This window comes from Pteronotus mesoamericanus, unplaced genomic scaffold (genome assembly GCF_021234165.1).
Source record: "Pteronotus mesoamericanus isolate MK-2021 breed Mesoamerican mustached bat unplaced genomic scaffold, CSHL_Meso_final scaffold_651, whole genome shotgun sequence".
NCBI lineage: Eukaryota > Metazoa > Chordata > Mammalia > Chiroptera > Mormoopidae > Pteronotus > Pteronotus mesoamericanus.
The window spans coordinates 15,218,209-15,233,875 of NW_026555325.1; the positions used below are offsets into that span (position 1 = coordinate 15,218,209).

A 15,667-nucleotide genomic window follows, 5' to 3' on the forward strand; every position below is an offset into this window, starting at 1 on the left:
GAAACCTCGTGCGGCGCCGCGCGACGGAAGCCGGCACGGGAGTCTGCAGAACCGCGGGGCGCAGGGCGGAGGGGCCCGCGTCCCCGAGGTTGGCGCTGCCTTAGACCGCGAGTGCGTGTCGCTCAGATTAACGGTTTGGCTTCTTAAAAAAAGAACGAGTCTGCTCAAATGGTGGTTTTCCTCTAAGGCTGTCCGGAACACCGAATTTACTGTGTCTAAGGCGTGATCACTAGCAAGTTATAACAGTTTTCACTTTCGGTTTTAGAAACGTCGTTGTTTTGTTTCTGTTTTGAAGAAATCGCTCCCAAAAATATTCCTGAAGTCTCCATTAACACTAATTAAAGAATACCTTTTTTAAAACACTCTTGTGTATTAGTCGATTGACACACCAAGTCAAGGCAGGAGTCTCTCTTCATATTGCAACTTTTATTGTAATTATTGTAAATCGTTGATCATTATCATCTTAATCTACAAAGTTTTACAACCAGCACAAGATCAGTTTTTCTGCGTCTTCTGTAATGTCCTCTAGGCACAGGAGTTGGGAAAGCTGTGGAGTTTGGATGTTTTCCCTGACCAGTGTTCCTGGGAAGTCTTAATCTTTTGTTTTGTTGTGAAGCTTGTAAATAAATTCTTCTCTAGGTGTGATTTTCCTTTTTGAAAATAAAAACAGCTGGCTTATTTCAAGAACTTCAGTGTTTCTTAATCCTACATAGGGAACCACCCCACGGCTGCCCTTGCTCATAAACAGATGGGTGGGTGGCGCTGTGGAGGGGGAGAATGTATCAAAATGATTTTCAGGCATAAATTCCAGTATATAATGCTATGTAATCATATATAATAACCAATATAGTGACCTAAAATAACAGATTAACAGAAGTCAAATTCCTTCATATCAAAAAAGTTGATGGGAATTAAAGTGGGTTTTCTAAGTGGAAAAAAAATTAACGGGTGTGTGATAAGGACTTTCATGCTTATCCACCCAGTTAGGAAACACACACACACACACACACACACACACACACACACACACAACACATGTCGAGAATTACTTCCATTCTACCTTAGAATTTCAGAGAGCATGAGCTCGAGTTTATCTAGTTCGACCTCATTTCTTTTTTTTGTCTCATTTTTGAAGATTGTAAGCAGCAGGACCATGCCCAGAACAGGACTGATCTAATTCTGACTCATAACCTGTTAAAGGGCAAAGGATAAAGGTAGTAGGGAAGCCATTTGCCCACCTGCATGCTAAAGCTGAGCTGTGTGTAACAGCCTAAGATCAACTCAGCTTCAGATCCAGTATACGTCAAAGCGCTGGAAATCTAAAGATGAGTAGTCAGCTCCTGGACATACTATCATTAACAATCCTAATTGCTAGCATCTACTGAACTCCTGGGAATTCTATAAACCTTTTATTGTGCCAACAACTATAAGAGATACGAGTTTATCCACATTTTGCATAAGAGGACACTGAGGTTTAAAGAGATGACCCTAAATCAGGCAATTAACATGTAATGACATTGATATCAGACTTTACCCTCAACCATGAAATCAGTGTCTCCAGATTGTGTCGGGTGGTGCGTAGAGAGGAAGGAATTGTACAGCCAGTAAAATTAGGAAATGCTGCACACTGGATTCACTTCTGGAGAGTTCACAAATGCTCATCAGCCCATTACGAGTTTTGAGAAGTATTGCAGGAAGAACTTAAAATACATTGTAATATTAACTTTATGCAAATTAATTTGACCATTAAATCCTTTTTCCATAGAGCAGCTATTAAAATATTGAAGAGTTTCTCACGGGGCATTTGAGTAATCCTTACTAATGATGGAGTTCAGGGCATATTACCCCAAAATATGGCACCTTAGCATCTTGAATATGTTAAGCTTAAGGAGTTTGAGAAAACAGGAGAAGAATGCCATTCTGACCTTTCCCCCAACCTCTACCCTTCTCCTATGATATATGTCATAAAACCCTTCTGCAAGAGGTGCCCTCCCTCCACCGGAAGGAAAGGAGCAGTTTCACCTCCAAAGACAAATGGACACGGAGAAGAATGCGAAGAAACAGACCTTGCTAAGTTTCTCCACTTTGCTACACTCAGCTCATACTCCTTACTGTATATTTCTCCACACCTGTCCACTCTTCATCAAACCTAGCAGAAAATACTCAGGTCTAACTGTCTCTTTGGCTCTTCATTTCCTCATGAAGGCTCCTATGTCACATAAAACCTATATTAAATAAATTTGTACACTTTTCTCCTATTAATCTGTCTGTCAGTTTAATTTTCAGTTTAATTTTCAGACCCAGCCAGGGCCCTAAGGATATAGAAGAAAACTTTTTCCTACCCTACACTATATTGTACTGTTTCCTAATATAAAAGTCATTATTTAAGAAATGTTTATCACACACTCAATAAATATTATGTTGCACGTGAAATGCTGTGGACATTTCATGTAAATATACAGTGCCATTATATGAAATGGATCTATGCTACATCTTCATCTCCTCCACCAGATGGCAGTGAGCTCCCTATAAATTCACATGCCCGCATACACATCAGTGTTACATACATATGCTGTGAAGAGGTGGGATACCAGTAGGAGCAAAACGCAAAGGGAAGAGTTGTCCACCCCCTCCTCAGGAAATCAGGAAAAGATTCCACAGAAAAGGTGAAGATTGAGCTGACTCAAAGTTAGAGGAGATGGGCTAAAAAAAAAAAAAAGTGAACCAAATACTGCTTCTGGTAGAGCTTTCTTAGATAAAGTGATGATAGGATAAACCCAATTGTTTGGTTTGAACTTAAAATCACAGGAGGGAAAAACCTCAAAGAACCTTGAAATTCTTTTCTTGGAATGCTTAAAGAGAATGTGGTCTTGGGATGTTGGAAAAATCAAAATATTAAATTCTGATTGTATTATCGTCAAAATCCCAAATAAGAAAAAATCAGTCAAAGAATCCAAAAAAATCAATGTAACTTCCAGGGAACTCAGCTCTTAAGAGAGCATGCATAAACATACTCAAAACAACTAAAGAAATATTGTTGGGTTGGCCAAGAAGCCTGTTCAGTTTTTCCATAAAATAAAAAACACATTTTTCATCTTCACCAATAACTTTATTGATTTGGATATTTTGAGTTTGTCAGCTATCTCTTGTGTAGCATAACGTTGTTGTTCTCAATTAATGTCTCGATTTGATCACTCTCAACTTCAACTGGTCTACCTGACCATGGAGCATCATCCAGGGAGAAATCTCCAGCACAAAATTTTGCAAACCACTTTTGATACGTTCGATCAGTCACCGAAACTTCTCCATACACTGCACAAATCTTTTTATGCATTCATTTGCATTTTTACCTCTCCTGAAATAATAAAGCATAATATGTCAAAAAATGTTGCATATTTCTTCCATCTTCAATATTTAAATGGCCTACAAAAATTCACCAATTTTGATAATTTTTTTAATGCACATCGACGTGACTGACAGCTGTCACAATCAAACAAAATTGTTTCAAATGAAGTTAATGACAACTAAGCTCTCCTAGAGCCATCTTATGGGGAAAACAAACAAACAAACTTTTTGGCCAACCCTAGAAGAAATGTATTTACTTGACTATCTCTGTTTTTTTATTTGAAAATTTGTGATTTATCTTTACCTAAGGGACTGCTTAAGGAGTTCCAGAAATTGCCAAGAAGAAAGATTTGGGTTGGTGCTTGAGTAAGTTGTTTCTAATTATTTCCCTGGTTTGAATAATACTCTGCAAGTGGTGTCAAATCATTGCAACAAGGAAGTTCACTGATCTCAGAAGATTAAAAACATATCAGGCAAAAAAGCTCCACCTGTTTTTCGAAATCAAGTTTGTTTACTAATTAGTCTTAGGGAACCTAGTTCTATGTAGGGACATAATTTCTTCTAAGATTTATCTCAGTATAGTACACGACTTCTCTTTTCCCTCACACCGTGTGCCACAGTTAAAAAGAGAGAAAATGTGTTTGTGGACAAAAGACAGCCTGTAGACCAGTACTTGTCAGACGTTGAAGTCCCCATGAATCAGATAGGGGTCTTCTAAACATGCAGATCCTGATTCCACAGGGTTAGGGTGGAGCTTCTGCATTTCAAACATAGCTAAACGATGCTTAGGGTGCTGGTCCTTGACTAAACTTTTAGTAGCAAGGCTATAGACTGACCAGTTCACTAAAAGAGTAGAGAGTGACCAGAAATGGTCATTCCAATGGAAAAGTACTGTGCACTGCATGGCTCTCTGTGTCCTGGATCAATCAGGGAGCATGGGGCCCTTTTCCTCTTCACCAATTTAGTGGATGTGTCCCAGGATAGAAGGCAAGGCCTGTCTAGATGCCACGGTAGAAAGAGCAACCGTTGTTGCTGTCCTCCATGCCATCTCCAACAGAGAACAATTGTCCCTTGTGTGCAGCTAGGCTACTATTACAGCAACTCTGAAATGGAAAGGAAGGAATAAAACGTGAGGGTGAGAATAGGTCAAAATGACGTAAAACAAAGTAGAAAGGGGGAGTAAGGCAAAGCCAGAAAAAGAAAAAACAAGACTAGTATATCTGGGAAGCTTGAAAGGAATATTCTTTTCTCTTTCATTAATTATTCATTTCAGTTTATTTTAAATAGTTTGCCCTAGTGTACAATGTAACCAGATTAGGATGATCTCACACACAGTGCTCATTTTAATAAACATAATATCTGCATGGGGCAGTTTGATGATGTTGGATACATAAAGCCAAAGGTAATTTATCCCTCTCAGTGCTTAAACTCCTCCAAAGAAATTATAAATAAAAATAGGCTTTGTCCCCAATAAAAATAAAACAAAAAAATGTCCTTCAGATCTTATTACTTGGCGACTTTATGAATTGGACTGGACACATTATTGCCTTTTGAGAGGATGACCTCAGCTGTTTTTCAACCCCTTGAAGAATAAAAACTCTAATCTTGGTACCAATACTCAAAGCAAAGTTTTCTCAAGTGGGTGAACAATGGCTGGTAGGTTGGCTTGTCTTGGAAACTACAATACCTTAAAATAATCATGATATCTGAGCTAAGTCTGCTCTGACCCATACTAGCAATGTGAACTTGGGAATATGGAACACTTCTGGCACATAATAGGTGCACAAAAAAGGTGAGTTCTGATCATACTTCCCTTTAACTTTCTGAAGCTCAGTTTCCTCAAATGTAAAATGAAGATGATAATGTTTACTTAATAACAATAAGTTGTTTTGTGAGAATGAACTAATGTACATAAAAATGCTTTTTGAACAGTAAATGCAAAATGAAATAATATTACTAATGTGAATATTGTCTTCTGGTTTTAAGCTCCAATTAGATGAGCTGATTTTCAGAGGTAACTTAAGATAGGAGAAAATAACTAGATAATTTAAATAGAAGTTAAAAATGTCATGGAAATCACCAAAGCAATTTCTTATAACCACACTGGATATGCACTGTACAATGCCTTCTGGTATGCCCTGGAACTGTTCAGTGCCTGTTAGGGGGTGGTTCTGGGTTGCCAAGACTTGCTTGGTCACTAGTCTAGTATTAGACAGAACAAGTAAGAATAAGCCAGTCAAACAATAAGTCCAAGATTCATTCATAGTCTCTCTATCAACTATTTTTGTCATATTATTTTATGAGCTTTACATAAAAGGGACAGGTCAGTTTAGTGGCATTTTTGTGATCTAGTCTCCATCATACTACTCTGAAGTTGTCCCAAGCAATAACACAATTTTCCCTGCTTTCCATAAAGCTTGCTCCTGTGGCCACTGACATATTCTGCTTCCCTCCTATGGACAATGTGACCAGATGGCCCAACTTTCTTAAGGCTCCATTTCAAGCATTCTCCCCAGTTTTATTCATGTGTCATAGTCAGTGTCTCTTTTCCTCCCCACCCTCTTGCATTAAAATTCATAGTTGATGGTTTCCTTTTGTCACAAGTATATGTTCACAATATACAAGGTCTGTCTGGAAAAAGTTCAGCCATTGTTAATACAACAAGAGTGGTTTGCATGACATTACTGTAACCTGACATCAAGGAGAGTAGACTGGAATGCACATGTGTGAACAATGACGACTTCACTGTACTAGTCATTGGGGGCAGTAGATGCTGTTGAGTGAACATGTATATTGTGTAGCCATCACATTCAAAATGACTGAGGAAGTAATGAATCTGCATCCAATTTTGCATTATGCTTGAACATTCCTCTGCAGAAACTATTGGGGTGATTCAGAAGGCCACAGCTATGGGCAACTGGTGATTGGCAGCTTCATTACAACATGCCTGCTCAGGCATCATGTCTCATGCAGGATCTTTGGTAAAACATCAAATCTCCCAGGTGACTCAACACCCCCTACAGCCCAGATTTGGTGCCCTGTGAGTTTTGGCTCTTCCTAAAACTAAAATCACCTTTGAAAGGGAAGAGAAGGTTTTGGACCATCAATGAGATTCAGGAAAATACTACAGGGCAGCTGATCGTGATTGGGAGAACTGTGTGAGGTCCCAAGGTGCCTACTTTGAAGGGGACTGAGGTGTCGTTGTCCTATGTACAATGTTTCTTGTATCTTGTATCTTCTTTAATAAATGTCTCTATTTTTCATATTACATGCCTGGATATCTTCTAGACAGACCTAATAGGCTTTCCTATAAGTCCTTTAGTCCCCACTCAGATGTTTGATCTGGACCTGAAGAACCAAAAGTGCTAAGCTGCCTGTACAACCACCAGTCTTACAGATGACACCAGCACTGAGACATAACAGGGAGCCAACACAGATGACTATGCTATTCCCTCAGACTTTATTAATGCAGCTTCACTCAACTTTTATTAATGCAGATTTAATTCAATCTATACTAACCTAATAACAACACTAATCACTCAGAAACAATCAGTAATAACATCACACAACAGAATTTGGGGATAAAGAACCTGAGTCCAGAGTCTTAGTCTGTAGGTCCAGAAGACAGCATGGTGAGCAAGGGAGCATCAGCGTCTTGCAAGGAAGGATGTCTGGAGCCAGGTGGCCAGCAGAGCAGACGAAGTACTCAGTCCAGCAGGGCAACCTCCAGTGGCCAATGCCAAAGGAGATCAGTGTGGCATGGAGAAGCACTCTGGTGTGTGAGCCCAGCTGTCCTAGCAGTAGTCTGGAGCCTGCTTCCATTATACCCTTGAGGATGGTATACTCCACCCTCTTAGGTCCCTTGATTAGTGTCTTGGCATCCCTATTGGCAAGTGGAAAATTTGCCCAGGAGCCTAATCTATGGGTGGTCCTGCTCTGCAGATATGGCTGTTTTGACCACATGTGCTGATACCTTAGTTGTATTACTTGCGAGATGTTTCTAATCTGACTTAGGTAATGAGGGGGCTACCGTGTCCCGCACAGAGTCCTCCCAGGTTGTCATGGATGGAGGAAAATAAAACAAATCGTTCCAGACACTTCTTGGTCTGCCAGGAAAAGAACATGGCTATTCCCTCTAGTGGAGAATGCCCTGAGGCCTTCTCTTGAAGTGGCTTTTATTAAGAATGGTATGTGCAAGGGTGTACAGCCTGAATGCAAAGCTCATCAATCAATGTCAAAAGGCTATGTTTATTGAAAACAAATAGAGATCATAGATAACAATTGAAGGAAGAAGAGATTTGCCTCAGGTCAGGGTCTGGTAGAGAGGGTGGTACCCATTCAGCCCGAAACCTGGGAAACTGATCACATTCTATGCTCAACCCAAACATCAGTACTCATTAACTCCAGGGCATTCTTAGCAAAATAAATTTCATAGGATTTAATGCATTCCTTCTCCAGGTCTAATTGTCTCCGGGAACCACCTGATCCAGTTTAGGGCTGTACCTGCCTTTAGTATTATTTCAAGCTTGAGCCAGGTGGGCGGAACAGAGTAGCCAAGAGATAAGGATACTTCTTTCAGATAGAATGAGGACTCCAGCAATGACAAAGCCAAGGGATGAGAGTCTTTTGCCCCTTCTCCTTGTCCCCCAAGTCCTTCCCTGATGGACCCTATGTGAATGTGCCTGTCTTAGGTTGCCCCTGTCATCTAGGGGTCTTAACCGTCATTGACTAACCAGCCATCCTCCAGGACCAAGCAGGGGCTGTGCCTCTGCCAGGGGGACAGGTTTTGTCTCCTCAGTGGCTTATTTTCCCAAGGCCTCCTTACTCAGCTCCAGCCTTGGGGCCCTCTCACCTGTTGGTGAGACTACAGTCCCTGAAACCAGGCAAGACTGTTCCCAACAAGGTAGTTTCCCTCTTGAAACAAAGGTAATGGCTGGTTGGCAGCCATCTTGGTTGGTGTGGGGAACTCTGTCCTACAGAGTCCTCCAATTCACTGCAGACAAACTAACGAGTCATTCCAGGCACCAAGTACTGTCAAGAAAAGGGGAAGAAGATTCTCTCTCATAGAGAATGCCCCGAGCCCCTGAGCTCAATGGCTTTTATTGAGAGGGTTACAGGCAGGGATAAGCAGCAGGAATGTATAGGTAATCTATTTGCATCAGCAGGTTAAGTTTACAGAGAATACATATTGTTTAAAGATAAAAATGGCAGGAACACATCAAACTGCTTCAGGTCAGGACTGAGCAAACATTATGGCACCAGATGGGTTCTGAGTCAGTGTCCAGGAGTTTTGTAAGTTTCTTTCCCAGCCTTGAGCTCGTTATCTAGTATATTATTAACAGAGCTTGAGGGAGAAACAATATATGCTCCAAGGAGTGTAATTTACTTTTACATCTTATTTCCCCAGAGGCCCTTGGAGTCACCATCAGGTCTTGCATGCCTCCAGCTTTACCGGCATTCTGGCCAGGGCTTATGGGTCCTTTCCCAGGTCTCAGGGTATGCAGGGGCTACAGTTCCCGATACCATTCAAAGTGGCCCCCTACAGGTTGGCATGAGTAACCCCCACCACTTTGTCTTATATTCTTTATGCTATCTTGACCAGGCCAATACCATTTTATTGGTCCTATTCTCCACACCTTTCCTCTGGACTTTTCATGATGGCTAATTAACATCTAGAATTTACCCTGCTAATGATTCCCTCTGTCCTTTCATCCTACACACCTTTGCCAGATTATTTTTATAAAAGTGCCACATCCATCACATCATTTCACATCTTAAGTACTTAAGGAAGACATCTAAGATTATATACAGCCCAAACTTCAAACTGCAAGGCCTACCCTTACCATGCTCCCAATCCTCAACTATTTCTACAACAGGCTGGCTACAACTTATCTTTTAAATTTTATTATCCATTACACCCCTTCTTTGTATCCAACTAAGTTAGTCAGCTATCCCACACCAGAAGTCTTATCAATGAAATGGGCTTCTTCTGACTCTCATCATTTTCCTTTCCTCTCCTTTCTATTATTTCTATCATACAGTTGTACAAGTGAACTTCCAACAAACACATATTGCACTTTAAATGCAGTAGTGATATTCAAAATATGAATCATCAGGAAGGTTCCAGCCACAATGCTGGAGCGGTATCCTAGAGAATCCTTTCTGGGCCAGGCATTAACCCACAGTTACTGGATCCTAGGAAGGTGGTGGAGGGAGGGTATCAGTGAGTGCTGGAAATTCCTGGTGGAGATACAGGCATGGCCAGAGCAGTGGAGGCTCCAGAATAGGTGTAGGGAAAGACTGCAACCAATTGGTACAAAAGTATTTCATTATTTAACATTCAATATGAACACCCAGGGCATACGGGCTGAACACCAACAGCAGGCTTTGCTGATGCAGCTCCACATTCAACTTGAACTCCTTATCCAATAACCTAAGAACCAGTGCCCACACCACTTCCTAGGCACATTTACAGCCTTGCATTGTTAATTATTTTTTCTGAAGGACGATTGTGGAATCCATCCCAAGAAGATGGTAATCTTTTCCAAAACAAGAGTTGTATTGTATCTTTGTCTCTCCCTAAATGTCAAATATAGTGTCTTTCTTAGGCAGTCATTTCCCTTGTATTTGTTAATGAATAAATGCATCCTATATTTATTAATGAATAAATTAATGGAAATTGGTTGATCAAATAACTGGAAACTATATACACCATAATATAGTCATTTCAAATCACTCAGAGAGTGAAGGAGTGACATCTCTCTTTTAGACTCTGTTAAGAGCTTGGAATCTCCTTCCCAGAAATAAACATAGCTACACAAAATTGTGCATATCAATTCAGGCATTTCACTTATCCCTAAGCCATTCATAGATATCTGGGGGTCTAAAAGAACCTCAGTTAAGTACCATTATTTAAATGAAATTTTATCAAACTAGAACACTAATCTAAAGAATTAAGTTTTACATTGTTGCATCTTATGGGTACATTTATTAATGACACAAAGGAAACAGCAGATAGTGAAATTCAATGTTCCCATCTAACATCACTTGCTTAAATTTACAGCACATTTTGTGTGATGTGCAATCCAAGTAAAGTTGGTTGATGATGACCATGAGCGGGCCTAGAACTTGAAGCTTTCAAAGCTTCAGCACTCTTTTTTTTATCAGCACTCTCTTTTTTAACAGCACTCTCTTTGTTCCCCTCAAGATTTTATTTATTTATTTTTAGAGAGAGAGGAAAGAAGGAAGAAGAGGAGAGAAACATTGATGTGTGAAACATCAGTTGCCTCTCACACACACCCGCAACTGGGAACTTGGCCCACAATCTGAACATGTGCCCTGACCATGAAAAACCAGCAATGCTTCAATCCACAGGCCAGTGTTCAATCCACTGAGCTACAGCCAAGGCAACACTCTTGATCTGATAAACAATAAGAAGCCCATCAACCCAAATCTCCAGGTAAGCCTGAGTATAGTAGGACTTTATGGGAGATACAAACATTTTTAATAAGACTTTGTAGCATCTCAGTAAAGGACAAGTGGTTTAGGCCACACGAGAACCCCACAGCCAACTACTAAAGACAAATTTTGATGTTACCTAGGTATTCCACTGAGTAAGGTACTTTAGGAGGGCTCATTCCTTTTCATCCCTTGAATTATAATATCTAAGTACCTATCTCCTTGCCTCTATCTGGAAGACAAAAGAACTGTAGAACCCATATGCTTAAGGTAATGGTCCAGTCTCCTCTGGAAATGTTGTACTGCTGAGTAAAGGATTCAGTGAAAGTCCATTCATTACTGGCCGTACTCATAGATGTCAAATAACAAGGACCAGTTACTATCTGGAGTAGGACCATCACTGACTGGTTGATCTATTTAACAAGAACCATATACCTAATTGTGAAGAGTATGATTCACGTCTAACTGGGAGTGGACAGGCATATGAAAATGCAAGATCAATATTGTCTCAGAGGGAATTTTGTTCATCAGGGAAAGCAACCTTCATGTGTAATCAAAATGTAGACATGACATATAAAATAGTGAGATTATCGTCACTAAAACTCAGTGTGGAATTGGCTCTCACGGAGTCTAGCACCATGACTCAAAGAGATGGGACTTCCATCAACTCCCTGAGGCAGTTAACCTGCATTCCTGTAATAAACTTCTTTCTGGGAGATAGAGGAGAACTTAATTACAATGGAAGCTCCTTACTATGGTGGAGACATAAAAGTTGAGAAAAATAGCACTTTTTCATACGTCATACTGATTTGCTTCACTTCTTAAGAAAAGCAAAAATCTTTTATATGCTACTAACTTTTGGATTGGTTTCTATTGTCTGAAACTACTTCTTGGAGCACACTACTAGGACAAAGACATTAGAAATGGACATGAAGAGAATCCCAGGAGAAAATAATAAGGAAAAATGTAGTTAAATAATGCTAATTGAAATTAGTGCCAACCTATTATTTTATTTTATTTTATTTTATTTTATTTTATTTTATTTTATTTTATTTTATTTTATTTTTGGCCTTAGACCAAAACAATATTACTGAGAGACACAAAAAAGTCACTGTTTCCAAGAAATATTTGGAGAAATTACATCAGTTCTCTGGAACATGTAGGAGAGAGGTTATGCAACTGAGGAGTCTGTGACTTAGCAGCAGCCTTATTTATTTCATCTGCTTTGAGAAGTGTGATAACGAATGAAAGTGCCTGAAAGGAAAATATTCATTCTCTCTGTCATTCTGTCCCCTACATGGATAGATCCTAGTGGAAAATAACATGACAATAATGTGAGATTCAGGGGAGCTCACACGGTGCAGGGAAAGAACATTAGGAGAAGCCAGTCCCCTGGTCCTCTTATGCAACTGACTTACAACGTAGTCTCACAACCAAGCCGCCAGAAGCAGGGAGTTGGGTTAGAAGGGTTGGATGGTGGGTGGCTATCTTCTGCTATTTCTTGATTTGTGGCAACCCCTGTGTGTGAGTGAAAAGCACAACTTCCCTCCAATAATGTATCTACCTTGGTTATTGGGCAAAGAGCTTAAGCAGTATCAAGCCCACTGTTTTGGCAGTTATGTCTACTCTCTCCACCAAATGGACATCTGGCCATTGTGGGAAGAGTGGCTACCATAACAACGAAGGCGGTACATTCTCTACAGGAGTAGCCTGTGACTACAGGGGAGGGCAAAAGTAGGTTTACAGTTGTGAGCATGCAAAACTTTCTTCTTATATTTATTAATTATTGTATTGTTAAGACAATACAATGGTTAGCCTACTTTTGCCACCCTTGTATTTGTTGAATAAGTCACTATGAACCAACTTATGGCTTTGCCCTCATTCTTTTTCCATTTACACCAAAGCCTTGGTCCTAGATACCTTGCTCCCTGGGGGAACAGTAGCTATGACTGAGAATTTTAAAAAATGGATTTTAAAAAAACCCTCAAAGAATTCTAGGCTGTCAAATAAAATCTGGAAATGTTAGGAAATATTCAAGGAGAACATTGGTAACTGTCCAGGCCCAAAAAGCAGGATGAAGCCTTAACAGGGTTACAGGAATGTCATTCAAAAAAATCTTAGTGAGATGAATGGATAAACCAAATGCAGAATTTGTATACAATAGAATATTATTATATTTAACTTGAAAGCAGAAATAAATTCTGACATAGGCAACAATGTGGATGAGTCCTATTTGCATGTGAATCTTTGTATAACATTGTAAAATGATGAACATAAAATTAGTCACTGTTTAACGAAGATTTACTCTTTTTAGGTTGATAGGAAAAGAGAAGATGGATGTGTGTGTGAGAGAGATTGAACTTCCCCTTATCATCTGGGAAGTGAACCCAAATTATTTTACATGGGCATTTAAGGAAGAGTCACATTAGAAAGTTGAGAGAACTTATCATTTAACATGAAAGTAAAGAGGAAGAGGAAAAGAGAGAAGAGGAAGAAAAAGAAAAAGAGGAAGAAAAGATTCGTAACCCTGGTACACTTCTTTACGCAAACCTGCTCCTGTGGGCTTCCTCTGACACACTTACACACATGTGGCTTTGGCCCAAGACATAAATGCAAGGGTGAGACCTGACTTTCCAATATAATTTCCCAAAACCCCTTACATTAGTCACTTACATTAGAGGTTTTGGAAAATTCAGAGTTCATCTAGTCCAGCTGTCAGCTGAATCCTCTCTACACAGTTGGGCCTTAAGTTGTTCCAGCATCTTAGTTGATCTTTCACTCATTTTTTTTCAATTTGGCCCATAGAATAATTTTACATAAAAACTACCCTCGGGGAAAAGAGGAAAAGAAAAGAAAAAGAAGCACATTCTAATTTAAAAGTTAAGTTCTTCTCAATTATTAATTATATATATTTTTAAATACTATTTTATTTATATGCATTTATCGAAAACATGGTCATAGCATCCTGTTTATATACATATCAATATTGGAAACAGAGTTCAATAATGAACTACATTTAAATTTTGTAAAGAATGCATGAATATTAAAGCACTGATTGGTTATAGAAAGCAGAGTGGGGGAAAACCCTCATTTTCATTTTTAGCAGCACTCTCTGAAGAGAATCAAATCAACTAGTGATACTCACCTATACTGCAAATAATATACACAGAAGAAAGTTAGTGATTGTATGGATTTTTATTACTTTTACTAATTCATTTTTTCTTCCCCACACTCAATGCAAAGAAACAAAACAATATGATAAAATATGCCCTCATTGTTATTCACAATAAGAAGGATCTGCTTCATTCTGCAAGCCTGGCAGAATGTACAAGAGGATTACTGCATGATTCAGGCGGATTAAAGTAACACTTTGATTCTGACCCACCGAATAGAACCTCATGCAGGTTTGGTAGCTGGTCTAGCTCCATGGGAGCTGCGATAGACTGAGGCCTTTCTGTGGTATCCCCAGATCTAAGTAAATAAGACCTACACAAGAGATAACAATCCATCTGTCCATAAATTGTATCAATAAATTCTTTCTTTAGTGTAAGGTTAAAAAAGGGCCATTTCTTGAGTACATGGATATGAGTATTGTTGTGGTCTCAAGACTGCTAGATTGTTATTGTGTTTGTTATAATGAAGATAAGGTAGACATCAGAACCACTGTCAGATTAAGAAACTTCTACAACTTGTCTCAATTCTTAGAACAATGGAGCTAGTTTCTTTTCTAGGCTGATGTCCTGTATAGGCATTGCTGCTGGCTATAAAACTCACCACCAAAGGCAAACAATTAAATTGAACCACCTGATAGGTATTATAGTAACAGATGATACTTTTATTTTTTGGAAGTCCAAGTTTGCTCCCTTGGTCTGTTGCAAGGGCAAAAGTAGATAAGAAAAGAGGTCTCAAAGCATGGTCTGGAGCGGATTATCACAGGCCACTTTCATAACTGGTTCTCCATCTCTGTCTAACACAATAATAGCATGGAGAGCTCTTCAACACTTGGTAACTTTTTATACAGGAATTGCTTTAGGTCATCCACCATGATGAACTCCATTGTCCCGCAGGTTCGCTATCCATATGTGGCAAAGTAACTCCAGTTGCCTGGCTTTCTGGGCTGCCTGGTTCTCTGGATAGCAGTGTTTGTGATTGTCTGCTCTCACTTCAGGCACAGCTTCAAAGACAGGTCTCTTGGAAAGCTGCCATCACATGAATTGTATTAATTATATTTTAAAACAATATTTAAATCCAATTGCAAAACATTAGGTCTACATTGAACCCATTTTTGTTCCTTCCTAAATATAAATATATGTATATGTATATATGTGTACATATATTGTAGGGGAAGAACAAACTTTTCTCTGCCCTCAAGGTTCTTCTGGCTTCTGTGACAATTAGATAGAAACGGGACAGAATAGCAAGAGAAAATAACCAAATATAATGCATATGAATGGAACCCCAGATGCATAAGAGTCAGAGACCCCTACAGGCGGGAGAGGTTCAGAGAAAGAAAAGGGGACTGAGATATGTATGACATCGTGGGCCAGGGGTTGAGGTATAAGGTGCCTTGGGGGCATCAAAGGGTCCTTGCCGGATGTTAAGAAGAACATAGGCTTAGTAAATAAGTTTGCCCCACCCTGTAGATAGGTCAAAGAGGTTATCTCTGATAATTGCTTACTCTGTTCAAGGCCCCTAATGCAAACTCTTCTAGGTAGTTGGGAGGGGGTGGGCAGAAATATCTCTTGAGCCTAAGGCTAAAGCTGCCTTTCCTCAAAATAATCTGCGTAACACTGATTCATTCTGGAACCCCACAATATACATAGAAAAAAGTCCCTATCTAAATATATAAGTTTTTTTAAAGTAG

The 15,667-nt window shown here is 39.5% G+C and overlaps 1 pseudogene; it reads right to left on the bottom strand.

The window, feature by feature from the left end:
• Positions 1–14,474: 14,474 nt before the first annotated feature.
• Positions 14,475–14,848, bottom strand: LOC129061690 (ragulator complex protein LAMTOR3-like; annotated as a pseudogene).
• Positions 14,849–15,667: the final 819 nt, after the last annotated feature.